The 27,504-nt window shown below is 36.1% G+C and overlaps 1 protein-coding gene and 1 pseudogene across 3 annotated transcripts in view; one reads left to right on the top strand and one right to left on the bottom strand.

The window, feature by feature from the left end:
• The window catches only part of ARHGAP24 (Rho GTPase activating protein 24), a 482,616-nt gene that overhangs the window by 117,260 nt on the left and 337,852 nt on the right, over window positions 1-27,504 (bottom strand). The window lies entirely within an intron of this gene.
• Window positions 3,333-5,521, top strand: LOC118500867 (annotated as a pseudogene).

Here is a 27,504-nt window from a genome sequence, read left to right on the forward strand (position 1 = left end):
TTTTTAATTTACAGATTTATATTCGTATCTTTTAAATATGACTCCCAGAAGGTATGAGGTCTAGGCTCTTCAAAACCTGGAACTCTCCTAACCCTAGATTGTAATCTGAAATATTTGTAGAGGTTAAAACTCTAGGCTCTGTAATAGAGTTATACGCATTCCTTAAAATAGAGGAGAAAGTCAATACACTTTCTCCCAGCCAGGAATTATTTAAGAGATATTTATTCAAAGGAGAGAATAAATGGGAATAATAAGTCTAATCTCATATCCATTTGATAATTCCTCCTCTAATTTCAACATTACCCTGGTCAGCAAACAAAAATACAATTGTACCATTTAGTAGGTACTATTCAGAATAAGGAAGCTTGAAGTTAACTCATGAAACAGTAAACAATAAAAGAGAGTACACTGCCACCTTTGAAACAAAGGAGATATTATTCATTTTTTGCCTTCCCCCAATCTCTCCTCCTTTATATCTGAAAAATATTTCCTCTGTATGCAATATCAAAGGAAAGAGACCTAAAGCTCTCATTAAATAATTAAATAGTGGATTTTAAATGTGCTCAGAGCACTAGGTAAAACCTATAGACATCTATCCTAATGCATAAAACATTTGCAATCTCCAAGCACTCCTATGTTCAGATCAACCCCAAATGTGTAAGTCCATGGAAAAAGAATGACTATGCTAGTTAGTGGACTTTAATTCTGAAAAAGTTAACCCATTAGTTTTGAGGCAGATTAGACAATAAGCTGCCATACACAGACTGATATGCATGAATGAGAGTTTTCACAGATGAGAGATGAAAGGTCAACAGAGTACATTCAGTTTACATTTCTTCCTGGAAAGCAAAGTCGACAACTGAGGTCAATTTGCTTTATGGCCATACCTAATGAATGAGTTCTACTGCTTAAATTTCACCTTTGAAAGAAAATATAGACATATACACATAAAAAGCCTTAACAATACCGGCAGGAAGTAGTTTCATATTTCTAAGCACAATTGATTGGCAATATTTATAAGGTCAGGGAAAGAACAAAAAGATGAATCCAATATAGCATAAGAAAATATAAATAATGAGAGTAATTTTATAACAGCTAAGGCACTTTCATGAGAGTATTACATGTGTTAACTTAATAAATCCACACAATATTTTAGGCACTATCATCCTAAATAGCCACTATCATCTGTGATAGCTACTGTCACTCTCATTTTTCAGATGATGAAATGAAAGCACACAAAGATCAAGGTATTATTAAAAAATGCAAGCTACAGAGCTGGTAGAACAAGGAATCTAATCCAGACAGCGTGGATGCATAGCCCTGGCTCTTCACTTGTAAACCACGAGCTGTTCTAAAAGGAATTCTAATTGTAAATATTCTATGCTAAACTCTTTTTTTTTTAAAGATTTTATTTATTTATTTTTTTAGAGAGGGAAGGGAGGGAGAAAGAGAGAGAGAGAGAGAAACACCAATGTGCAGTTGCTGGGGACTGTGGCCTGCAACCCAGGCATGTGCCCTGACTGGGAATCGAACCTGCGACACTTTGGTTCGAAGCCCGTGCTCAATCCACTGAGCTACACCAGCCACAGCAATATTCTACACTAAACTCTTAATAAATTGTCCTGTTTCTCTCATCTGTCTCTACTTTATCTTCAGAAAACAGTTCCCAGAAGCCCAAACCAATCAGATGCAGATGCTCCTGTTAATCTATAAAAGAGAAAATAAAATGATCCTGGAAATTCCTGGGAAAATAAATCTGTTTCTTTTCTTCAAGTTGGTGCAAAAAAAAAAAATGTGCTCCATTTTTCTGTTCATCAGGTAGGTGTCAATTGGTGAGCTGATAGTTTCTCAGGTTTATGTGTTTTTTAGTGTACTTTTTCCCCAGGACAAGACTGAAGTAATTTAGAGTTAGGTGATCATAGCAGACATCACTCAAATGCAGCTAGAAGCATCATCTCATAACAATGCTTGGGAGTTACAGCTAATGCAGTGGATTACAACAGGAAGGATTTGGCTGCTGGCTCCCTTTTCTTCCCTTTCCCTGTTTTGAAGCTACAGTAGCTCTCTTGCATTCACAGGGAAAGCCTAGGAGAATCTCCAAGGCAACAGCCTGAATAGCAAGGGACATTGAAACAGCATTAATAACCACCTATCTCTGGGCTCCTGGTTAGATGAGAAATAACCCTCTCTTATTTTCAGCATTGTGGTCAAGGGTTCTGTTATTTGTTGACAAGTGTAATACTAACTGATAGACCTTGAGGAAAAGGAGAGATCAGTGTAGACCGAATGAATTGGTAAAGAATCATCCATAGGTAGGTAGTAGCTGGTATTGAAACAGGGGCATTTACCATCATATTTATGTTTAGAAGATGTTCCCTGGCAACATTTGGAAGATTAATAAAAATGAGATGCTGTGATTACTTTTAGAGTGGCCTGACTTTTTAAAAAAACTTTTAGTTTTAGAACAAGTTTAGCTTACAGAAAAATGTGGAAAGATACTGAGAGTTCTGATGTAACTACAATCAACATCTTAGATTAGTATGGTACATTTGTTATAACTAATATTATATTATTCGTTATACTGACATATTATTATTAACTAAATTCCATACTTTATTCAGATTTCCTTAATTTTTAACCTAATCCTTTTCTGTTTGGATCCTATTCAGAACACCATATTGCAACTACTCATCTGGTCTGCTTTCACTTCTCTTGGCCATGACAGTTTCTCAGATTTTCCTTGTTTTGATGATCTTGAGAGTTTTGAGATGTATTGGTCAGATATTTTTTATAATGTATCTCAAACAGAATTTGTCTGTTTATCTCATAATTAAACTAGAGTTGTGGGTTTGGGAAAGAAAGACCACAGAGGTGAAGTGTCCTTCTCATCAGGTCATATCAAGGGTGCACACTATTGGCATGACTTTTTCACTGTTGATGTTAATCTTGACCACTTTAGTGAGATACATCAAACTTCTCTATGCTATATAGGGAACCGGTTGGTGTGGCAATGGTGAATGTAGCTCAGCCCTGGTTCAGAAAACTGACAGGCACAAGGCAGCATACAGGAGCCAGGCCCACAGATCTGCTTTCCCCTGGGGAACCAGGCCTGCATTATACCTAGGCTGCTTTGAGGCTTGCTTTTGCTAAAACTCCCTCACCTTGAATTAAGGCAGAAAATGTTTAATGCATATCTTTGAAGTAACTTCCTAAAGTCTGTGCTAAACCTCCCAAGAATGAAGTGTAACCAGTTTGACCACTTTTCCCCTTGTATTTGCAACATCCTTTCCTTTGTTATCCATATGAAGTAATCAATAACATCCTTTCCTTTGTTATCTGTAAAAGGTAATCACCTAAAGCAAACCTGGGCATAATGAATGAGGACCTCCCTTGATGCAATGCTCCCAGAAAAGCAACAAAAGCCTGTCCAGGCAAGGGTCAGGTGCTCTCTCACTCAGGGAGTGGCCATGCCGTCCTTTTTCTCCACAGAACTTCTGTAGTCCATGTGAATTTGTTTGTCACAGCCACAACACCACAGACACCGCTGGTGGGAATCTGTATCAATTCTAAATGCACTTTTTTCACCTTTTCTCCTGTATTCTTTATAAGGAAGTTATTATTCATAGCCCACATTTAAGGAGTGGGAAGTTATGCTTCACATCATTCAGGGGTATCTACATAAATATTTTAAATTCTTCTGCACAGATTTGTCTTTTCTCCTCTAATTTATAAATGATATAAATTCAATCATTTATTTGTGTCAAGTAATAACTCATTTATTTTATAGTTTAGAATATAATTCAATTTATTTAGTTACACTGTTCTTGCTTCATCCATTGGGAGCTCTTTCAGGGTTTTTTTCTGTTTTTTGTCCCTTTGACACATCACCATAATTCTGTTGTTTTTCTTTTTGTTTGTTTTTGTTTTTAATAGCACACTGTTACCTTCTGGCACTGCCCAAGGCTCTCTAGGCTTACCTTGCAAATTCCCTGCTCCAGTCCTAAACCAGACATTTTTCTCCAAAGAGCCCTGGTTCCTTGTTGGAGGATAGTACTTAGAACCAAAAATCTGGATGCTCAATGTATGGATGACTTTTTAAAAATGTTCCACAGACTTTTTCATTAACTTTCTTAAAAGTAAATGTAAGCTTTTCCTCCCTGGCTGCTTGAAGATCAGCCACCATTATGAAGAACACAGTAACTATCCAGACCAAAGAGTTCATGACCAAAAGACTAGTTCGGCAGAAACAAATGGCCATTGACATCTTTCACCCTGGGAAGGCAACAGTATCCAAGACAGAAATTCAGGAAAAACTAGCCAAAATGTATGAAACCACAGCAGATGTCATCATTGTATTTGGGTCCAGAACTCATTTTGGTGGTGGTAAGATAACTGGCTTTGGCATGATTTATGATTCCTTGGATTAGACAAAGAAAAATGAACCCAAACATGGACTTGCAAGACATGGTCTGTATAAGAAGAAGACCTGAAGAAAACAGCAAATGGAATGCAAGAACAGAATGAAGAAAGTCAGGGAGACTGCAAAGGCCAGTGTTGGGGCTGGCAAAAAGGTGAGCTGGAGATTGTACAACAGAAGGAGTTAAGATGCTTCAGTAATTTTATCTGAGGTGATTATGCAGAATTTTCATGAAAGGATTAATAAGTTAAGAACTATGAATTATGTGTGTGGTTATTTGTAATATAAAGACAAATAAATATAAGTGCTATTTCAGCTTTGTACATGTGCTGGGATTGTGGGCAATCCTTTCTCCATAACTCACTCCCTTGCCTTCCCCGTTAGTATCCATCTCAGTTTCACAACACCCCAGTTGGTCACGATGTTCTCATTGTGCCACAGTCAGTGGGGAAAATGTAGATGCCTTATGGTTAAGGTTTTCCAATTGCAAAGCTGGCAAGCACAAAACAGAAAACCAACTTTATCCCACCCACCTGCACTGTAATCACCATTTCTATGTTCATATCAGGCTGTACATTTGCAGGTCAAAATGACTTTTGAGAGGGGTTAATTTTTGCTGCTATGTATCATGTCAGTTTTATACATAAACCCTTAAGGAAGTAAGTATAGAACTTTTAGGTTATATAAATTACTATTGCCTCATAATCATAGCACTAAAAATTGACATTGAGACTTGGCTATGAAAATAGGATTCTAAGAAAGATTAGGAACTGAAACTTCTAGGCATTGTCATGTTTCCATTTCATTCCTTTCCAAAAAAGCAATGAAAAATTTATTGAATAAGCAAAATGATCAGTGCTCTTTTGAGGAGAAAAGGATGCCTCAGCAAAAAAGGGAAAAAATGGAAAATTGTATGTTTATTACTGCTTAATCGCAGGTCAACTAAGTTTGTTACTATAGGTCTGGTGCTCTTTTAATTCTGACACTGAGTGTGAACTTAGTAGAACCCATGAAGGTGAAGCCCAAATGATACTTAAATATGTTAAAGATCAAGCATAAAGCATCCAAATAAAATGACATTTTAGAAGAAAAGAGGGCTCTTAATCACATTAAAAAATTTTTAATGAAAATGACTGCTATTTCCCAGGAGCTTAATATAAATAATTTCATTTAAACCTCTCATTTAGTCCTCCTGAATCCAGTGCTTTAAAATCCATTAAAAAAAAAAAGAAAGATGAAGTGATCTGTCCAAACACTGATGAAGCCTGAAGAAAAGTACAGATTTAAAGACTGTTTTCTAACTAAAATTCATATAGCATACAGGACCACTCATGCTGTGTAGACCAGGATCCCAGCAGGAAAGAGCACATGCAGATTAGGGTTATGCACTGAGAGTTTCATAGAGACTATCCCTGAAGTCATGCGCAGGAAGTAGGAGAACCACAAGGGCACTCCTGCAGGCTGGGCACTGTAGAGTTTAACAATCCCCCAGGAATGCACCAGCCACAAGTGATCTGCCCTACCCTCCACCCACACTGAGGGAGTTGGAGAAATTGACACATCACCCTTATTCTGCTCCCTGCACCCCATGTCTTGGTTAGGTTTTCCATAGGCCAAATACAACCACAAGGCATAGGGCAAGGGAGGCTTGGCGAGTGGTCCTCACAAATCTGCCCTCTAGAGCAGAGAGCAGGATGAGAGGGGTGGGCACTGAGTGCATCAGGAGAGCTGAACAGAAGAGCTCAGCAAATGCTGAAATGTCTCTAACTCCTGGTGTGAACACAGAAACAACATAGAATTCACATTCATTTAAGTATGTGAATTATTTACCTCTTGAAAACCAGCAGCAAAAGACCTTTGCACTGAATGTTTCTAAAGGTATAAAAATCAAAGGTGAGCTTCTTCATGTGGAAAAAAAAAACAGACAAAAACAAACAGAAAAAATGGCAAAGTCTCCATTAGAACCTTTGCTGGTTGACAACAGAAGACAAAACAATGTCCTGTAGTATTTAAGATGCTGTTGTGAAGTCAGAAGTCTCCAGGAATAACCTGCTGTTTGGTAAAGCACTTCCAAATTGTGGGGAGTTACTCCAGCTTTCTGAAGAATGGGGCTCTGACTCTGTCACTGAGTGGTTGAATGCATTTAGACAAGTGATTTAAAGCTTTGTGCCTCATTTGCTTTTTCTGTGTCTAATACAGTACCGGATACTTAATGCTACATATATATTTATTTATCAAATTAATATTGAATCTGATCAAGGTAGACTGAACAAACAAGTAAACAGGGCCCGCTCAGGGATGGTGTGAGGATCACAGTGATGGTAGATGAGAAAAGATATCATTATACTAAAAAAACAGTAAGCACACAACAGAATAGGTTTCCAACAAAATAAATCCATTTCTCTGCTCATTTTAACTGACTTTTCTTCTGTTTTTCTTTTCATTGTCTTGTTTTACAATGAAAATTGTCTAAAACCTTTAGAAATATACAGGAAATAACTCAATATAAACACAAACAATAAAGAATTAAGCTAACATTTAAAATTCAATAATATAGTAATACTTGGAATGTACAGTCATGCACAACTTAAAGGTGTTCCAGTCAACACTGGACTGTGTGTACAATGGTGGTCCCACAAGATTATAATGGAGCTGAAAAACTCTCACCTACCCTCACCTAGTGATGCTGCAGCTGTCCTAATGTTGTAGGGAAATGCATTACTCATCTCTTTGTGGTGATGCTGGTGTAAACACACCTACTGCACTGCCAGCCTTATGGAAGTACAGCACACACCATTACTGCAGTAGTGTATACTGTGGTGTATGTAAGTGAAATCGTCTAAGGCAGCACTTCTCAGAACTTATCCCCGTTGTTAGGAGGCATGTGACTGTATTACAGATGCCATCTACAAAAGGATCCAATTTGAATTTCTTTTGAATATATATTATCTTATTTGAAATGAATAATTCCTCCTATTTGCATACATCTTGATTTCAATATCCCAGGCTTACTTCTAAAGTAAATTACATAATTCTGAAAACATAATACAATATGCTCCCTGAACACAGTTTGTGATTTATTAAAAGTGAGCAAGTGATTTTACCTCATCTGCCAACTCATGGAATTTTAGGATTTAATTGGCCACAATAATTCTTAACCTAGAAAATCAAAAATTAACTTTAAAACTCTTGCTATTTATAAAATGAAATAGAATACATAATATTATAAAGAGATAAATAAGCATTCTTCTAAAACTCATCCCAATACAAAAGCTAAAAGAAAAAAATTCTCCAGGAGGAACCAGCAAACTCCATCAACCCATTTCTCCATCTGTTTCACAGGAAACCTGCAAGTGCCTCTTGACACGTGTTGGATGGGACTTCGGTCCGTTTGCTCACAGAGCCAAGACAGCACAAGGAGGAGGGAGATGGATGAGGTACATGGAACTTTTTCCTTTCAAATGCATGCACATTCTCAAGATGTTATTAAAAATGATTTATTTTGAAGACATTTTAGTGAAAAACTTTAGTCAGAGCTCCTCCATTCCTTAAACACATAAAAAGAAAACTAAACAGAGAAGAAAATTGGAAACTCCTCCTCCCTCCTGGTCTGCATTTCTGTGTACTTCTTACTGCTCTTCTTGATCGTAAACATGGCGGGCTCAGGGTGACACCTCTGAAGGACCCTTGCTGCCTTCTCCCCTATAGTTTACATCCTCTGCCCCCCACAAGCTTATATTCTATTTATCAAAAAAATCTAATTTTCCTTCTTCTCAAAAAATTGCCTGTTCATTATAAGCTTGGCCTGAAAGTTTCCATATAGATGCCTTTGCCAAGCCAGTGGAGAATAATTCTGTTTTTCTTAGAATACCCTGAATTCAGGATAAACCTGTCCCAAATTTTACATGGCTAATTCAATCCTCTTACATGACTGTACTATTTTCTTTGGCAGGGCTAAACTAAAAGACTTATTCAAAGTTCCTTAACACCATTCAGATGTTTATTCAAGAAGTAATAAGCTGTTTCCTAACAAGTATACTCTCAAACCCACCCCATACACTTAATTTGACGATTTAAGTTTCCTATCATTAACATTGACAATAGAAAACTTATTGAAGTTCAAGTATTTGTAGAGCACTTCTCTGTACATTGGGGAAGTTACATGTTATAAGACAAAGTCCACAACAATGATAAGCACTAAGGAGAAGATAGCAATCTGTGCCCCAAAAGTAGTGCTCATTCAATTAACTGATCCTCACTGAGCATCTCTTACTGCCAGGGGCAGCGCTGAGTGTGGGAAATACGAGCATCAACAGGCAGACCAAGTCCTTGACTTCACTGAGCACACAATCCAGGTCAGTGACAGCTGATTTTTTTTTAAAGGCTACAATATCAAGTAAAGAAAAAAAAAAGACCAAATAAGTAGAGATATTCATAGTGGTAAGTGCTATAAAAAAATATATAGGGCTTTGTGATAGCAACTAATAGGATGGCAGCCTGCTTTATTTAGGGTGGTTTCTCTAAAGTTAAGTTGAAACCTGAAAGAGAAGCTGGCTAGCCAAGAAACAAAGTAGGCCTGAGGGGAGGACAGTTGGCTCAAAGTAAAAAGTATAAAACCCAATTTTAAATAAACCTAGTGGTATATGTAGGGATCACCACAAAGTCAATTTGTCTGAAACATGCATGCTCCAGAGAGAGTGGCCTAGGATAAGGTTAGAAATGGACCTTTTTATGCTGAGTCTGTAGGCCATGATAAGGAATGTGGACAGTTCCAAACCAGGAACTTGGATAAGAGGGAGTGGGCTGCCCATCTATCCAGGGAGAGGGCTGGGGCAGGAATTCAGAAGAGGAGGTTCACTCTAGTGGAAGAACAGATAACACTGCACATCCAAGGAAGAGCAGGACTTAAACAAGTAGAGAAGGAGGAAGCTACACAGGGTACTTAGAATTGTGGGTTGATCTAGTTGTGAAATAATAAATGATAAGGTTGGCTGCAGTAGAGTTGTCTTGTAAAGATGTACTGAAAGCCAAATAATGAAGATATAGTAAGGGCCAGATTGAGAGAACTTTTAAATTCAAACTTAGGAGTTCTTCTGTTGTTTAATTTCAGCTGAGTTAAGATGTAAAGTGGGAGGTGTTACATAAAAGAAATGCATTATTAAAACAACTATGACTATCCATGTATAACTTTTGGAGATAGATAAAACCTTAATCTGATGTGAGTATCTCTCAGGACATTCATTTCGGTGAATCTGGTGTGAATGAACGAATGTTTGAGCTAAGACAGTGGGCACAGAAACAGAAAGGAAAAGACCAATATAGTAACATAAAAAGAAAACATAAAAAATATTTGGTTCCTGAGATATCAAGGTGGGGGTGGAAATAAGAGGAAGTAATTTGGTAAATACCATTCAAGTTCTTTTTCTTCTGTAAGTATCCAGAGTCCATTGGCAATGTGCCTAAGTGGTACACACCACACATGCTTTGCCTCCTGTTTTGTTTCCTCTGAAATGGCAAGCACTGCTCTACAAAGCAGTAATGGTAGACACAAGGACAAAACTGGTAATTGCTGGGCCAGAGGCATCACAGCATGGAAATAAGGAATGCTGTGGGACAAGATTAATATGTGCAAAATCTGTACGTTGACTAAGGAAACGTGTAAAATGAAATGTGTTATACAGCTGTCATGGAATAGCATTTAATCTTTTCCTTTTTCCTTCATATTAGCCATTTTCTTATATGGGAAGGGGATGATCACTAAAATGTGAATATTTCAAAAGTACACAAATAAATAATGAGAAAAATATTGTCACAATCAAGAGCTAGCTGAACAGCAAGGAAGATTAATAGTCATCTTTATGTATTAGCATTCTTATTCTTATGATATTAAAACAGCATCTGGCCTTAGGCAATTCTTTCCCTTTCTGTGCCCTGTTTTACCATCTACAAAAGGAAATCACATAATCTAGTGAAGTGGGAGAGGGTTGTGTTTATGTGTGTATAGTCAGAATAATATATATTATAAAAACCAGAAAATATAGAGGTGTAACCTAGATAATAGATATTGACAGAATGCATCTTAACAAAGCAGTATTAAATGTAGCACATTCCTTCTAAAGTATTTTATTCAAAATATCATAAGGAAAAGTTTAATAATATTAATAGACAACCTGCTCACAAAATATAATGAGTAGAGAGAGTGATTCTCACAATTCATTTCAACAACGAATGAAAAAATAGGATTGACACCAACAATTGCCTTCTATAATGTCTACCTTCATTCTACTGGTGATTGACAAATTAGTTTGTATTGCCCCTATGGTACAATATGAAATTCACTCATAATCATTTATCACTTTATGGCTTCCTATTCTCAGGAACTTCAGTTATATTTAATGTCTACCTTCCTTTAGTAATTGGTGTTCCACTTAAAGAGAAGTCATCTATTTTAAACTAGCCTTGGGTTTTGCAGAGATACATGCAATAAAAGCTTCTAGCACTTCTAGGCTATTATGGTGGTGACTGTACCATAATGGAACCTACAAAAAAAATGGTTGAAGAGCTTCCCCTGGCTAAGAGGGCTGACAGGTTTAATATTAAATTACAATGAAGAGATGTCACGAAATATCATGTGTACTTGATACTTGGTCTTTGTAGAGAACATTTCTGCAAATCACAGTTCCTTCTTGGCATCTGAATCATATGTTAATGTGCCCTCACGGGGCACCATATTTCAACAAGTTACCCTGCTTCCCCCATTTCCCTACACACTTGCTTTTTATATCCTCCATAAATATCACCTTGTCCTGTAATTCATCTTCCATGCCTCATTCATTTGAAATCTAAGCTTCTTGGTCCTGTTTTGTCGTATTAAAATACTTCCCATGGCAAGCTCTTGTTTAAAAAAGAATCAATTGTTCTGATTTATTTGACATGAGCTTCTGGGTGTTTTTAGAATTTATTGTTCATTCTCAAGTCAATACCTCTATGATACCGTCATTAAATATTAAAGGTTGCTTAGGGCACAGTCCTTATCAGAAAGCTTCACCTTGTTAATATCAGGGAGAATGATACTCTCTCTCTTGGGAGGTTGCTTGAATTTTTTTTGTGAGCTCTGAAACTTGAGTTGGCCACTTTGATATGGTTAGGAAAAACAGACACTATTGGAAACTTAAAAAATAACCAGGGGGGTTCATAAGGGAAGATGTCTGTTTCTGTTTTTCTGTCTGTTGCAAAAACTGTTTCATTGGTAACTGTAGGCCCTTAAATAGAAAAGGAAGTTAAAATTGTGAACTGCAGCAAGCTGGGCTAATCTGTTAGTAAAAATAGTCCATATGGCTAAAGATACGAACCCACATTCTGCAAAGTTCAGGAGTCTATAGCAATGGTTCTAGAACTTCACTTGCCACCACAGCCCTGGGTATCAGATGGATCTGTGTGGATGCTGAGACCTACATCTCACATTAAATATCTGAAGAGGAAAATACTGGTAGAACTATACTTCTTACCTAGAAAAAGAGGCTATTTCAGCAGTTAGGCTGCAAAATTTAGCATGGGTTTAAACAATCATTTCTTATTGGTAAATTATGCTGGCATTTACTGAAGACTTTTATTTATTTTACCTATTTATATTTTAGGCTGCCAAGATTATTTATCACTCTATTATCATTTTCTATCTTTGTTCCATAAAGAAACATAATTTAAGTAAATCTCTTGAAGTTTCATATGTCAAAAGTCTATGAAATAATTCACAGGAGATGTCCAGAGGAATGTTTAATCCTTAGTGTTTACAGTTGAGGAACTGATAGTGCAGTTCAAAAAACCACACTATTGTCAATTAGGGCATAAAACACAAGTACGTTGTATATGTGTATGCATGTATGAGGAAGGGGTCAGATCTGCACTCTCACTTTTTTCCTCCAAGGGCAGCAGGTAAGACTACATTTTAATGACCATAAAAAGCCTGAAGTAATGTATGAAGGAGGGAAAGAACTTCCCCCAAGACCTCAGAGCAAATGGTTGCAGAAGGATATGAATAGTATGGATTGTTTGTATATGCTTGAAGCTGTCTTTTTGGTGTGAAAGGTTATTCAATATCTGGCATCTGTATATCTCTCTAGATTCAATTATTTTTATTTTCACCAGATGCACCCCTTATATTCTCTCCAGATAAAGTAAACTCTTCTAGATCCTTCCAAACCCTCAAGGTACCCTGCCACTTCTTATTCCATACATGGTCTTCCTTGTGTCTGGAATGCCATCCTTTCCCATTCCTGGTTAATTCCTTCTTCCTTATGACTTTGTTTTTTAGAATCACCTGATGAGGCAAAGGCAATTTGGGGAATCATAAAAGACCAGATAATGTTTTAATGCTCAATGAATCACTTGTTTTAATTTACTGAACTCCCTCTGTGTGAGCACAGCTTAGTTGCACAAAGCACATACTTATTGTCAGGCAAATACTACTGCTGTGAAGGGTGAAAAGAAGCAAATATATCACCAGGCACCATTTACCGGCAACCTGTAACTGAAAAAGTGAGGAGTTTCAAAATAAAATGGTAGGAAATATTATCATGTATAAAAGGCTTCAATGAAGAATATCAATCATTGGTCACCTTTTATGAGTTCAGGGGTCTGAAGACCAACTAAGGCAGCCCTGTGGCCCTGCTCTTTTTCACAGCTGTTAGAGTTGTCTCACCTGCTCTCCAACGCCTGGCGTAGTGTTTTGTACAGTAGGCATTTAATAATATTTCTTGAATGTTGCATGAGTGAATGGCTAATTGGAGAAAGGCATATGTCTGTCTCTTCTATTTATCTATATTTCCCAGAACTCTTGTGGCAAGGAAGAACTTATATTGTGGTAGACACTGAAGAAAAGGTTAAAAGTAATATGTGTTCCACTTAAATTTCTTAATTGCAAGCAAAAGGAGAATTATTAGAATATGTTCGGGCCCAGAATCAGCTTCAGACTGTCCTAGAAGTAGTTTAAATAGATATACAAAGCAGGAATTGAGAGGCATAGTAACCAGCCTACCGCAGTAACTAGGCTGCTCCTCTTGCCTCCTATACAACTACTGTGCTAGTATGTACCTCCAGCCATTTCTCCCTCTCTTGTGTGTCTTACAACTAAGAGAGAGCACCATGTTGGTCCAAATAAATCCATGTGCCTATTGTCTGTCTCTGTTGGGCTGAGGGAGTAAGGGTCTAATGTCTTTGGCTTCTAGAAGAAAAGATGTAAACCAAGACTTCCTACCACTAAAATTACACAGAGATCATTTCTGAATAAGAAATGAAAGTGCCTGGCTGGCATAGCTCAGTGGATTGAGCGCGGGCTGGGAACTAAAGTGTCCCAGGTTCGATTCCCAGCCAGGGTACATTCCTGGGTTGCAGGCCAGAACCCCCAGCAACCGCACATTGATGTTTCTCTCCCTCTCTCTCTCTCTCTCCCTTCCCTCTCTAAAAATAAATAAATAAAATCTTAAAAAAAAAATGTAAGTGTTATGAGGAGAGTAAATGGATTTTCAGAAAACAAATATATATATTCATGATGATTAATTTGAATTTATTACCCATGCTTTCTTATTCTTAAATAAACTAGCAGTGAGAGATGAAATATATGCAATGCATTCCTGTGTTTTCAGAGAGCACACTATTCAAATAATCTTACTTGCTTCATTATGTGTTTACTTTTGTATTTATGACAAGTTTTTTCCTTGTAGATTGTAAAATGAAAGTAACTATGAAATCACCTTTGATTTGTTTTCCTCACAGTCTTAAAATATCAAGGAAGTCTGTGCTCGTTAATAGTTTTGCTCATCACCCTGTACAAGTAAACTCCTGAAGAGCAACAACTTCCGTTTTGTTCACTACTGTATAGCCTCAATGTCTAGAACAGAGCCCGGCACAAATGCTCAAGAAATAGTTATTGAATGTTGATTTAAGAAGGTACATCCCAGAATGCTTATTGAGCCATTACTTATGATACCACAGCAACAAAAACGGGAACAATCTATGTATCCAGCGAAGGGGAAATGATAAATACATTTTGATACATCCAAATCTATGAGAGGTGTATGAAATATTAAGTTTTAGAAAGCGAGTCACCAAAAAAACTTATATAATAATCATACTTTTGTTAAGATATTATGTGTATACATAAAAGCAGTCATAGAAAAATGTACTAAAATGTTGAGAGATATCACTAAGGGTGAGTTTGGAAGGGAAGAATAACAAAGATACTTTCACTTATTTTACATAATATCTTTTTAAAACCCCCTTTTGTTATTATAAAAATATAACATGTGTATTATAAGGAAGAAAGTAGTGAAAAGAAACACTAAAAAATTAAAACATCAGATTTTTATTGTTACCATAGCAATAATGCTCTTTCTGCAGTATATGTCTTTTCAGATCTTTATCTCTGTATATCTATACACAAAGGTATATTTTTTTACCAATATGAGATCATTCTATATATATAGATTTTCTAGTAAATAATATCTATAGTTTCATTTCAGTAAATTTTCATCTCATCTAATATGTAAACATATTTTCAAATTAGAACGCATTGAAACTAAACTTCTTTTCTTAAAAAGACAGTTAAGTAAATAAAAAGGCAAGCTCCAGGTTGAGAGAACATAATTACAATACATAATGTCTGACAAGACTTGCATCCATAATATGCAAAGAATACTTACAATACTTTTATAAGAAGATTAGCCCCTTAAAATAAAAGGGCAAAGTATTTGAACAGTTGACAAAAGGAAATATGTGAGTGGCCAAAAAGCGCACAAACACTCAATGTCATTAGTCACCAGAGAAGCCACAAATTAAAACCACAATAAAATACTACTAAGCATCCATTAGAATAACTAAAATTTGTTAAAGGACTGGCATTACAAAGTGGTGGCAAAGATATGAATCAACTGGAACTCTCATATGCTAGTGAGAACCTAAAATGGTACAAGTCATTTTGAAAGTTATCCAGTTTCTCATTAAGTTAAAATATATTTAGCAAATCACTCAGCTATTCCACTCCTAGGTTTTTCTCAAAAGAATTCTAAACACAACTCTACGAAAAGAGCTGTTCATGAATGTTCATAGTAGCTTTATTCATAAAAGTCCAAAATTCAGTCAATGGTACTAAAAATCTATTTTACATTGAAGGCAGTATATCACTTCCAGAAGCCAAGTGCAACCCTGGGCTGAGGGAGTGAGAAGCTTCTCGGCAACCTGCTTCTCTTAACAGCACGTGAATGCCATGAGGCTCTGGTTCTACCTGTGGACTTTCAGCCTCTCTGGAATCAAGCTGGCCCTACATTTGCTTACTCTCACTCAAAGATAGGATCAGCATATCTAGGCTTAATTTCATGGAGTATTTCTCTTATGTACCACAGTCATGTTTGGTTTCAACAGGCTGGATTTAGGTTTTATGTGGTTTAGGAAAGAAAAGAACAGATTAAGGGTCTGAAGATTCGAGTTTGTCTTTTGGCTCTAGGTCTCGCTGTTTCTTATGCATACATATGTGCACACAAATAATGCCTGGCCATATTGGGCTAGTAATTTAATACTAGCCAACTCACAAGGTTACTGTGACTACTAAGTGAGATAATGCATAGAAAATTGTTTAAAAAGGAAGGAGCTGCGCCAACCTTAGACATCAGCTTCAGTCTTCAGGACTGATGGTGGGATGCTTCACTGCAGTCACAGGAAGTAGATGGCACCTTGTCACCTGATACCACTTCTATGAGAACAAAACTAAGTCACCATAAACCTAGGAGTTTGAAAAGCATCAAAGTCCTGTAAATAGTCCTTTGTTCTTAGGACAGTTCAGACGTTTCAAATTACCAAGTGTATTGTTGTTTTTCTCTTAGAAATGCTGCCTGTTAGGTGCTGGAACTAATGACAGGAATGGTTGAGTATCTATTTCCTACATTGTGAAGTCATTCCTGAAAATACCATTCCAAGTGGCAGCACTCCAGGGTCAAGTGCATACAAGATGTCTCCGCTCACTCACTGGCTCAGTGTGGTCACCAGTTACACTTTAGACCTGTCCTGATATAATTAAACACTGCCCCTAAGCTATGAGGCTTCTGGGCCTTTTAGGCTAAAGGAAGAGAGAGAATAAAGTAACAAGAAAGAGATGCATTCATCGAATTTTGAAACTTTCCAGAAGAAGCTGTAGAGATTTAGAGATTATGTTTTATACTTTCAATTTATAAATAAGGTGGAAAAGGAAGGGAAATGGAAAAATGGGAAAAGAGAAGAAATAATTTAACCAAAACAAGAACTTTGTTGCTTACTATCTATTTTTTAAAAAAATTCTTAGTGGCTAACAATATAACAGCACCATTATCTGAATAGTCCCTTGAAGCCAATATTGTCTATAAGTCCTGGGTCCATACGAAACTAATTTTCTCATTTTTCAATTCTGTAAATTCAAAAGGCTATTTGTCAAGTATAATTAAAATGTTATCATACATTGCCTCTGAGATTTCAATTTATGTGGATAAAACTATAGGAGTCCTGATTTCATGTAATTGCTTTCCTTTTCATACAAATAATTAAAAAACATTTATGTAAATGTACAATTTGGCCACTTAGTATCTCCTGTGAACAAAACTACAAATGGGACACAGTTCATCTGTCAGCCCATGTGTTTCTATTTTGGATACAGAAATGGACACAGTCAATTTGCCATGCTGTGGAGATAACTGGTGAACTGGGAGAAAAGTTGTAGGACAGAGATTAGACTGCTAGCTGTGTTGTTTACTAACTGTGCAATCATGAGTAACACACTTCTCTCACTTACTGTGACATGTCTGCCTCTGAAAAACACATGCAGTACTTCTGCAGCCCTGGGCAACATTGGACAACTGAAGCTGCTACTTGAGGGATGCACCTGGGCAGTATTACCCTCCAAATACCGCCACATCCTGACCTCTACTCTTCAATGCTGTGAATAAACAGATGATCACATATTTAGCCAGCACTGTGTGTGTGTTCTCATCTCTAACCTCACCCACCTCACACTCTTCTCTTTGCTCCCTCTTTTTGCCAGCCGAACTTGTCTCCTTGCAGTTCCTCCAGCAGGTCAGGTATCCTGCCCCATCTGAACCTACCTGCTTGTGGTTCTCTCTCCCTAGACAGCTCCTTACACAGCAGGCTGCTCTAGGCTTTTGCTCACATTCATCTCAGAGAGGTGTGTCTTGACCATCCTGTATAAAAGAGTGACCTGTTCCATCCATTCTTTGCATTTCCCTTTCTCTGCTATATCTTCCTTTATGGCCTCTACTGCTTGGCATACTTTACACCTATTTTGTTAAGCATTATGTATAACTATAATACATTATAATTATATATCTTGAGTCTAGAATGTAAGGTTATTGAAGACAAGGAGTTTGTCAATTTAATTCACTGCTATACTCCCACTATACTCAGAAGAACACTTAACACACATACGAATTATGTGTTATAACAAATGACTGTTAAATGAATAAAAAACAAATCAAGCAATTTTTCTAGGTGTTAAAATAAGGTGATATTTTAAGTCTTTTTATTAGAAATTCATTGCAAATCATGAAGTAAATAGTAAAATCTAGATGTTGCAGCATTGTATTGTAATCAAATTTATTAATTATAATTTTTTGCATGTACTTCAGAAAGTTTTAGTAGAAATCTGATATCCAGAAATTCCCAGTGTAGTTCATAAAGGTATGTGGCCTCAAAATTCCCCCTTTTGTTTCTAGAATAAGTTGGCACCCAAAACATCTCAAAAAACAAATGTATGAACTTGGATTACTCTGGTTCAATTATATTCTAGCCTTGGCAAGAGTTGAGTTATAAGTTGGTGGTAAAATTATTGTAAACCTTCTTCTGATATTTTATTCTAGACCATAAATAATGAAAGAGTTCTAAAGTGGCACCAAGACTGAAGGACAACATACTATTTAGCTGTTTTTCAAAAATCAAACTGTGAAAATCTGTTTCTTTATTGCTTTTCCTAATTAAATGGCCACAAATCAATTTTTCTCAATACCCATGGCATGGCATGAAAAGAATGTTGGAATCCTAACAAATTATCTTTATCCAAGCTAACAAGGTGGAGTGAGAGTGGTTCACAACCTCACTGTGATGTCTGAGAATAACCTCCTTACCGCTATTGGGTGGGGATTAACTGATCATTTTATAGTTATTCCAACAGGAAATGTGAAGTTTTACTTCAGAAGAACACTTCCCTAACCCTAACAATCAATAGTAGGTGATTCATGTTGTACAATCTGACTCATATTACAGTAGCAGCAATAGGCGAAATATTAAAACAGTGTCTCTCAACAAAAATTATGGAGTCAAAAACCCTGATTTAGGATTATCAGATGTTGACTTTGCCAGGCTCGCTCTTCAGTGGTAGCAGAGCAGAGGTTCACAACAAGGTCTTGTGGGCAGGAGGCTTTGGTTTTTGTTATATTTTTTTGCCTTCTAGCAATGTCAGTACCAATTCCATAAAATAAAATAATAAATAGAAAGATAAAAAGATCTTTTTTAGTTTAAAAAATATAAGCATAAATCTTCACATGATCTTAGTAAGCTAAGTAAGCTTTCCCAATGACTAAAATTTTTGCTATTTGGAAAAAAATAAATTCTGGTATAACCCTCTCAACACCCACCAGTGGAGACTGTTGCTCTTTCTCGTACTCATATTTATTTATTTATTTATTTATTTTAATTGTTGTTCAAGTACAGTTTTCTGTCTTTTACCCCCATCCCAGCCCACCCACCCTCAACTTGTACTTATTTTTTTAACTGTATTAACATGGCTGGGAACTTGTAACCTGCAATTTAGCATCTACCATTTACATAATGTACAAGGTGGTGTTGCCACTTCTCCCTGAGGGAGGGGGTTGCTGATGAAGAATCACTGCTGTGTCTTATGTGCGTGCCAGCAAAACTTGCATTAATAGAAAAGGAATATTAAAAGTAGAGAAAAAATCCTGGGGAAACAAATACAAATATTATATTTAAGTTCCAAAATATGTACACATATGTATAATAATATATTATATGAATGCATACATTAATGTTTCAATAGCTTGAAAGCAAGATAGGCTTGAGTTAGAATAGGGCTCTGCCACTGTCTGCCTCATCTCTATTGGTCCTAGTTTTTTTAATCTTTAAAATGATGATAGTAGCAACAACCTCCAAGACTGCTGTGAATAAAATTCATTAAGTAAAGACATAATGCAAGTTGGTGTTCAAGTTTGTGTGAGCAATAGAGTTATAATAAAATTTTCATGGAGGTTACATAAATTAAAAACAGTAATTTATATTTAGAATCATAATTATTATTTAAAATTGTCAGACTGATAAAGATGAGCTGCCTAAGAAAGTTAGAATAGTGTTTCTTTTGTTGTTTAGACATTGTTCAGTAACTTTAACCTGCAAAAGCAAAAATGTATACATTGTACTTTCACTTGCTACAAGGCTCAAGTTGGAAGTGACAAATCCTATAAAGTATAGAACAATCCAGGTGGAACTAATACTAGACTAGTATTTCCCAAGCCCTCAGTCAATGATACATCTGCCAAAGTGTTGCCATGCAACAGGGCATTTGAAGGGACAAATTGGTCATTGGTTCTGCTAACCCCACTGCAACCCCCAATAAGCCATCTCCACTCACATAGACCTGCACTGCCCCTGCCCCTCGCAGATTCACCATGAGAGGTGAACGAAAGGGCTGTTATCATCCACACATCACAACTGAGTAAAAACTGAAATTAAAAACAACAGAAGTATGAGGTACACCCATAATTTTACACTGATAAAAGTTCATAGACCTTTACTTACCACCAAGTAAATTATCTAAAACAAAGTACAACTATTGCAATTCACATTAGGAAAGGTGTAAATATCCCCTTTTTGTCTCTTGAAATTTGAAATTAGCTTTACCTCTTACTTAGCTAATTAGCCTTTCTTACCTGTAAATCACAGATTAAAATAGAATGTGGAGTTAGAATGCAAGTTTCCTGACAAGTGACTCAGTTTTGTTTTAATTTTGTTACTCCATCTGTGTTATCATACAAAAAGAACTGACAAACCTTGCATTCTAATGGCAGTATTAATCCTAACAGTAAATCTTACTGTACCATTAATCATTTTAGAAATTAAAGGCAGTCATAAAAATTCTAGTTGTAACTTGCATAGTTGACTCAATAATGACAAATGTATTACTTTCCATAAGTTCATTTCTTATGGACACTTACCAGAAAAATGTTTTTCTCATATTTAAAATTTCTTACTTAGGTACATAATAATCATCACTTGCACAGTTTTTTCTCTATTATTATCTTAGTAATAAGGAAGAAATATGAAAAATTATGAAGAGGGAGAACAAAAATGGAAGTGAAACATACAAGTGTTTGACTAAATTATTGATGGCAAAATAACTAGAGGCCACTTATAAACAGCATCTGCTGATTATGCAATTTTTAAATATCTTAATGTGAAATGTGGTATTTCTTAATGTGAAATTTTTATTTTTACTGCTAACTCCAACTGATCAATGGTGAGTACATTTAGCATTCTCAAAAGCAGTAAATGGTGTATCCTGATTGAATATGCACTTAGAATCCCATTCACTATCTTCAGGTTCTTGGCTGGGTTTTTGACCTCCCTTGTCTTGGTCCCCTATATTACACCAGGGTTTTTAATACCATCCCACCGTCAAGTTGGGAGAACCAAATAGGACAAGTTACACAATGCACTTGGCACAGATAGATGCTCAATGAACCTGAGCTCCCTTCCTCTTCCTCTAATGCCAGCTGGCTGGCCGACCACATTCAACAAAAAAGGAAGCTATGTTCTTTTTCCAGACAGCTGGTAATCCAGTAACCCAGACATCACAAGCCTTCTACAAACAATGTTGACTTATTTTTGCCACAGCTGATGTGTATATAACGTGTCTTGCCAGTTTTCTTCTGTGAATTCATGACACAGAATAATTGACTTGTTTTCTTTTACTTATCTTCATATTATGGGACCAGATTGATTGAGGTAAAGTGGCAGTTCTATAATGTTTTATAAATTTCGTGGACCTGGAAGATTTGGTATATTGTCTTGTAATAACAACAATCAAAGTGTTTTACATTTTTAAGTCCTCACCCTGGCCCTATGGTATGTTATTAGTCCTTCCAGCCTGTGGATGAAGCCGCTAGGAAACCCAGGTTAAGTAAGTAGCCCACCATCAGTGGGGCATCAGAGAGTCAGAGTCAGGACCTGAACTGAGATGTTCTGACTCCAGAACCCACTTTTAAACTCAGAGAAATGAAGGGAGAGCTGAATTCACACGGAGCTGGGGGATAGGACACATTTTTGAACCCCTGAATCATACTAATTATGCATTTGTTCCTTCAAGAGTACATATTCATTCCCTTTATAGCACTCAAGTTCAGTATCCATAGGATATATGTCTAACAGACAACACATTTATTATATCTAAAATATTCAACATTTTCAAAGGCATATTCCTGCACCTTTTTGTCTCTTTTACCTAAGGGGAAAGGAAGCTGTAAAGAAACTTATGTGTAAATGCTTAGTGTCTTGTACTTAGTGAAACCTATATTATGTATCATTTGTGTTACTATTTTAATGTTATTATTATTTTTTACAATCCATAAGCTGTATAGCATAGTGTTTAGTTGCCCAGATTTGGGGAAAAGACTGCCAGGTCCTAATTCCAACTTCACTCTTTACTCACTGAGACCTTGGGTAAGTCATTGAAACTTTTCGCTTTCCCCATCTATGAAATGAGAATAATAGAACTTATCTCACTGGGCAACAACAAGAATTACTTAGAATAGTTTCTTGCTTATATGTGTATCAGATATTATTATTTTTTGACAATTGTCATTATTTGTCTTTCATCATAGCATAGTTTTTTGTTATTTATTTTTGTTTGTTTTTAGTAGAAATTTTTCTTCAAATGAAATTGGGTGCAGAAGTCCAATATACATAGAGCAAAATTTTATATAGCAATATACATAGTCAATTTTGTTGGGTTGAAATAGCGGTGAAATTTTCTTCTTTTCACCTCACCTGAGTATACCTGTATATAAAACACATCCAGGGAACACCTTTCATTCAGCAGTGGTATACAGGCCTACACATCAGCAGTGTGCTCCTTGGCAGGCTGTGAAATTGAACTGGGGAGCACTGGTTAGGCAAGAATTGAAGATCTTCTGGCCTTTTTGGTCTCAAAGTCAATTAAGTTTGGGCCCAAACTCTGCTATATGATAGTTGGGAAGTAGGTCTATCTCTCTAAAACTCAGTTGCTTCCTTTGCTGTAAGACAGAAATTATACCATGACCACTTCATAGGGTGGAATTTGGGTAAATAAATGTCTAGTGTAATTATTGTATCATCTCAATCACAGAAATAATTGGAGTTCAAAGTCTCTAAAAGAGGAATACTTTCATCACCATTTCCTCCTTAAAGAACTTGTATGGAAATTGTGGGATTATGTGAAATAATTGTTAAAGATAACATTTTCTGCTTTTCTCCATCTGGCATCAGTAGCTGATTTCAGAGTTTCAAAATCTACCAAAAGTCCCCATTTTAGTGAAAAACATCATTTGAATACATCAAAATTTGTACTGAAAGACACAGACATGCATTTTGAAAATACATACTTTAACTAAATGTATATCAATGTTGAAAGGCATATACTTATTTCAACAGAGACTTAAAGTGATAAAATTATTTCTTATTCATACTAACCAAATATCAGTTGTCTTAAAGATGCATGAATTTAATTATAATAAAAATTTTATAATATATATTTTAAGAACATAGAGCACTATCAAATAAAAAAAGATGTATATGTGCTAGAATCAATGAATTCACTAGGGAAAAGATGAAAATTGCAAGAAGCCTGCTCCTTTAGTAACATTTTATAACTTGAAAGAAAGTTCCTCTTCACATATTTCATGTAATTTTCAATCACTCGCCTTAGATATAAACTTGAATTATAATAATTATTTTAAGCTTTCTTGCCTAATAATATGACCTAAAGGTGTGCCCAATAAGTAAACAAAATAGAAATATAGAAAGATACATAGAAAAAGTATATTTTGGAAGTAAGCAGGCAACAACCACATATTAGATGCCACTTAAGGTAATTAGTTGTTAATGAGAACACCATCAACAATCTGCAGGTTGTGGCCACTAACCCATGATTTCCATTAAACAGCATATAGACCCGAAAAACAACAATAAATAAAAGCATGGAGCTCAGTTTGGCCAGAGGTAGATGCAAAGAGAGGAAGGTGTGCCCTCACATAAATAGGAAGAGAGCAGGTGTGTGGCAAAGCTAAATTGAGATGGTATAGTGTTGGTGAGGTGAGGAGGAAGGGTATAGAAAGCATTTTGTTTGGTTTATTCCAGTATCTGAAAGGAAATGTACCTAAAATATATCACTCAAGCAAGAACACAGTTCCACAAAAAGGGTTGCATCTGTAGTAATAATTGTCTGTGCAATAAAAATGTTTTGAAATCATATTTTAAAGTAGTTATTTTGGCCTTTTAATGAGATATTGAGAATGATGACTTGCCTCTCTTGAGAGGCAGTATCTACAGTGGTCATGCCCACGGACTCTGGAATCAGACCCAGAATTCTGACTTTGACACTAATTGACATGGCCACTTATTTAAGCTCTGTCTCAGAAAAAATCATTCTTCCTGTCCCTTGGGTAGTTATGAATATGCACTAGTTTTCTTAAGTAGGTTTTCTTATCAAACTGTACTGAAGTTTATTCTGTCAGGTGTTTTTGTTTCAGTTCGTTCTGTTCTGTTTTCTCCAATGAGATGCAGCTCTGCACCTCAATTTCCTCATCTGCACAATTTTCATCTCTAATTTACGGCACTGCTAGAATTAAATGTGCTTAAATTTGTAGAGCACATGGGAAAGTGGCTGGCACATATTAACAATACATATTCACTATTCTGTCTCCACATTTTTCAATTGCAATGAAGAATGTTAGCAGAAAGGATGATCAAGACCATTAAATGATGTCAGTAGTACATTTTCAAAGTATGGTTTTACTACTTAATATATAGATAAAGCTAACAGATCAGAAATACCAGTACTTATCTTGTAATCTAAACCAAGTACGGATCTCAAGAGAAGATGGTAGAACTGTTGTCAAGAGCTAATTTTTAATTGCAAAGGTTCACTCCCATAGAGGGAAATTTATCTAGAATACTATCCACTGTATGGCAGTTTTACTGAAATCAGGATATGGTTCATGTTGTATACTTGCTGCTATCCTAGATTATAAAGAAGCAGATTCTTCCTGAGCATATTTTAATTCTGTGAACAAGTCCCCACCCCCATGAGAACCACACCCTCAGATTTCATCTCAGGAAGCTGGCCATATTTACTGCCCAGCTATTATAAGAACTTGCCCAAGCTGATTCCAGGACAAAGTTTAGTTCTGCCTCTTTTATTTTTAAGTTCTTTCTTTCCATTTGTCTTCATGTAATTTAGGCTCTACAACCACAACTTCTGGCTGAATTAAAATTTTAGGAAAGCATAAAGACTATGGAACAAAAAGGCAGAAATAAGAGTTCACATGCTTTTAATCATTTAGAAGGCAATGCTATCAACTCAAATGTCTTTCCCCCAATACCATATGACTCAGCTAGCTAGGTCAACTCAAACTTTAGACCAGATTGGCAGGAAAGAAACAACTTAGACAAATAAAATAAGTGTAGGAAAAAGAATTTGAGCTCTCTCTGTATATGATGATCTTCTGAATTCACTTCCAAGGAATAATCTACAATACAGGAAATGAATATTGAACCATGAAACTTAGTACCATGTGAAAAAGGTGAGGCCAACATTCTACACACAGATAAGGTGACCCGAAGGGGTAGGTCACATTTCTCAGGGTTGCCTACGATGAAAGTTTGGGTCGTCCTATAGGTGTTGATCGCATAACAAGTTAAATATTCTGTTACCTGGTCTGTTGTTACTTCTCCTTAGAAACCAAGACACTTGACTCTGAGCACTGTCATGGAATATATCCTGAGATTTCTGCAACTCTCTAAATTTTTAAATGCTTCTATAGCTTTTAATCTCCTTTAGAAAATGAAGCCTAACTAAAAACATGGGGTGGCCCCTTAATAATTTTGAAAATACAGACCTAAAGTAAATTATAAAGGCATTAAAACAATTTTAAAATCACTGTTTTGTTGTACTGTTGCTGTTGTTTTATAACACATTTGGTGAACTTATTTTGACAGATTATCAATACTACCAAACTTGAATTCCATAACTTATTCAAAACTGCTCATCTATGAATTCCCACTGAATTCCACCTCTGTACATACATCCTTTGTACATCATTAACAGCCCTTCTAAGTGCTTTTTCTTTCAGAGATATCTTTCTACAAAGAGATAAGGTTTTTTAAACTACATTATGAGAGTTATTAAGCTTGCAATAAATACAAGGAGAAACAACCCTCACAAATGTATATGTGACGGTGTAGGCAAGAATGAAGTAAGCTAGTTTTACCCATTAGTGTCCCTACAAATCAGCCTTACACCAAACATGATCCAAAAACATTCCTTGGCAAAATGACAAATTACTTAAAGATATTATAGATCTTTGTTTCACTTTAAAAGCATAGAGAGTCATGCTTACAAGAGCCATGAAAGTCAAGGGTGTTAAGTTCTTGATTGCGATCCCTGGCCCTAAGACTTCTTCTGAATATAATTCATCCTGTTTGTTTTACTCTCCGTGGTTTCCAACTGGGGGTGGTACCACACCCTTGAGGGGTGGTCAGAAAAGCATAGGAGTGATAGAAGTGCTTGAGTTTTCACAGTAAACAAAAGCAGTTATTGGCATTCAATAGGGAATTAAAGCAAAGCAAGCGATAATAAATTTTTGCCCCTTGCCAAATGCCAAAGCTCTTCTACATTGAGGCCCTCTGCCCATTTTGACTGTTTTTTGTTTGTTTGTTTGTTTGTTTTTTAAGATTAATGGTCTTCCCAGTTGAGGCTCTCAGTTCACCTTTTGACTTCCACCAGAAACCATGTTGACTTCATAGGTCTCAATCCCTCCAAGTTGACAGGTGTGTCATTCCTTTGTGTGTTCAAAGAACACTGGTTTCTCCCTCGCTCCACTTTGTGAACTGTAATAAAGAACATGCTGTGCAACTGAAATACCTGTTCTTTTTAGTTTGTTCACTTGTGGGTTTTTTTTTGTTTTGTTATTATATAGTAGATAAGTCTGACCAACAGAGTATACCTTAGACAGGACAACTTAGAGGTGTTTTTAACTATTCTTTGATACAACATTGCAGGTCCCCCTATCAGTACTACTGTTATCTCAGTCTCCATCTATTCATTCTTCAAGCATAAGTAAGCACCTGCTATCAGTAAGATATTGTGTTAGCCCACAGAGGGAATTTACATACAAAATAATCCCATCTCCCTTCTGTGATAGTCAGATTTACCCTGTTTTATCTCCCATTATTTTTTTTCCTTATTCTCTCTGATAACTTTCCCCAGCTTTATCCTTTTGCCTGATGTAGGAAAAAAATTCACTTGTTCATCCACAAAATAATGACAATCCTATTTGCTAAAATATCTCTACTCACAACCTATACTGATTAGCTTCTTTTATTATTCTTTCTACTATAGACAAGCCCATCTACATATTTCATCATGTATACTTCAAAATATGTGATTTATGATAAAGTATAGATATACAACTGAGGCTTACAAGGTTAAATAATTCCTATATTTAAACAACTTGTTTATGGATTTCCAAACAGGTCTAGCTGACCCTAATGCCTGTATTCTTAATGAATATAAAATAGTCCTGGTAATTAAAATCATCTTCCTATGACTGCCAGTGAACTTTGTATACCCTGCTTTCAAATTTTAGCACAGACACATTTGGCATTCATTCTCAGCACCCTGACTAAATTCATCATCATGACTGTTTTAGAAACTGGTTATACCTTCCAAGTTTCTATTAAAAATAAACCAAAAAATGCTTAAAAACTTTTCTGGGTTTCTTAGCTAA

Source organism: Phyllostomus discolor, chromosome 1 (genome assembly GCF_004126475.2).
Source record: "Phyllostomus discolor isolate MPI-MPIP mPhyDis1 chromosome 1, mPhyDis1.pri.v3, whole genome shotgun sequence".
In the NCBI taxonomy this organism is placed as follows: Eukaryota; Metazoa; Chordata; class Mammalia; order Chiroptera; family Phyllostomidae; genus Phyllostomus; species Phyllostomus discolor.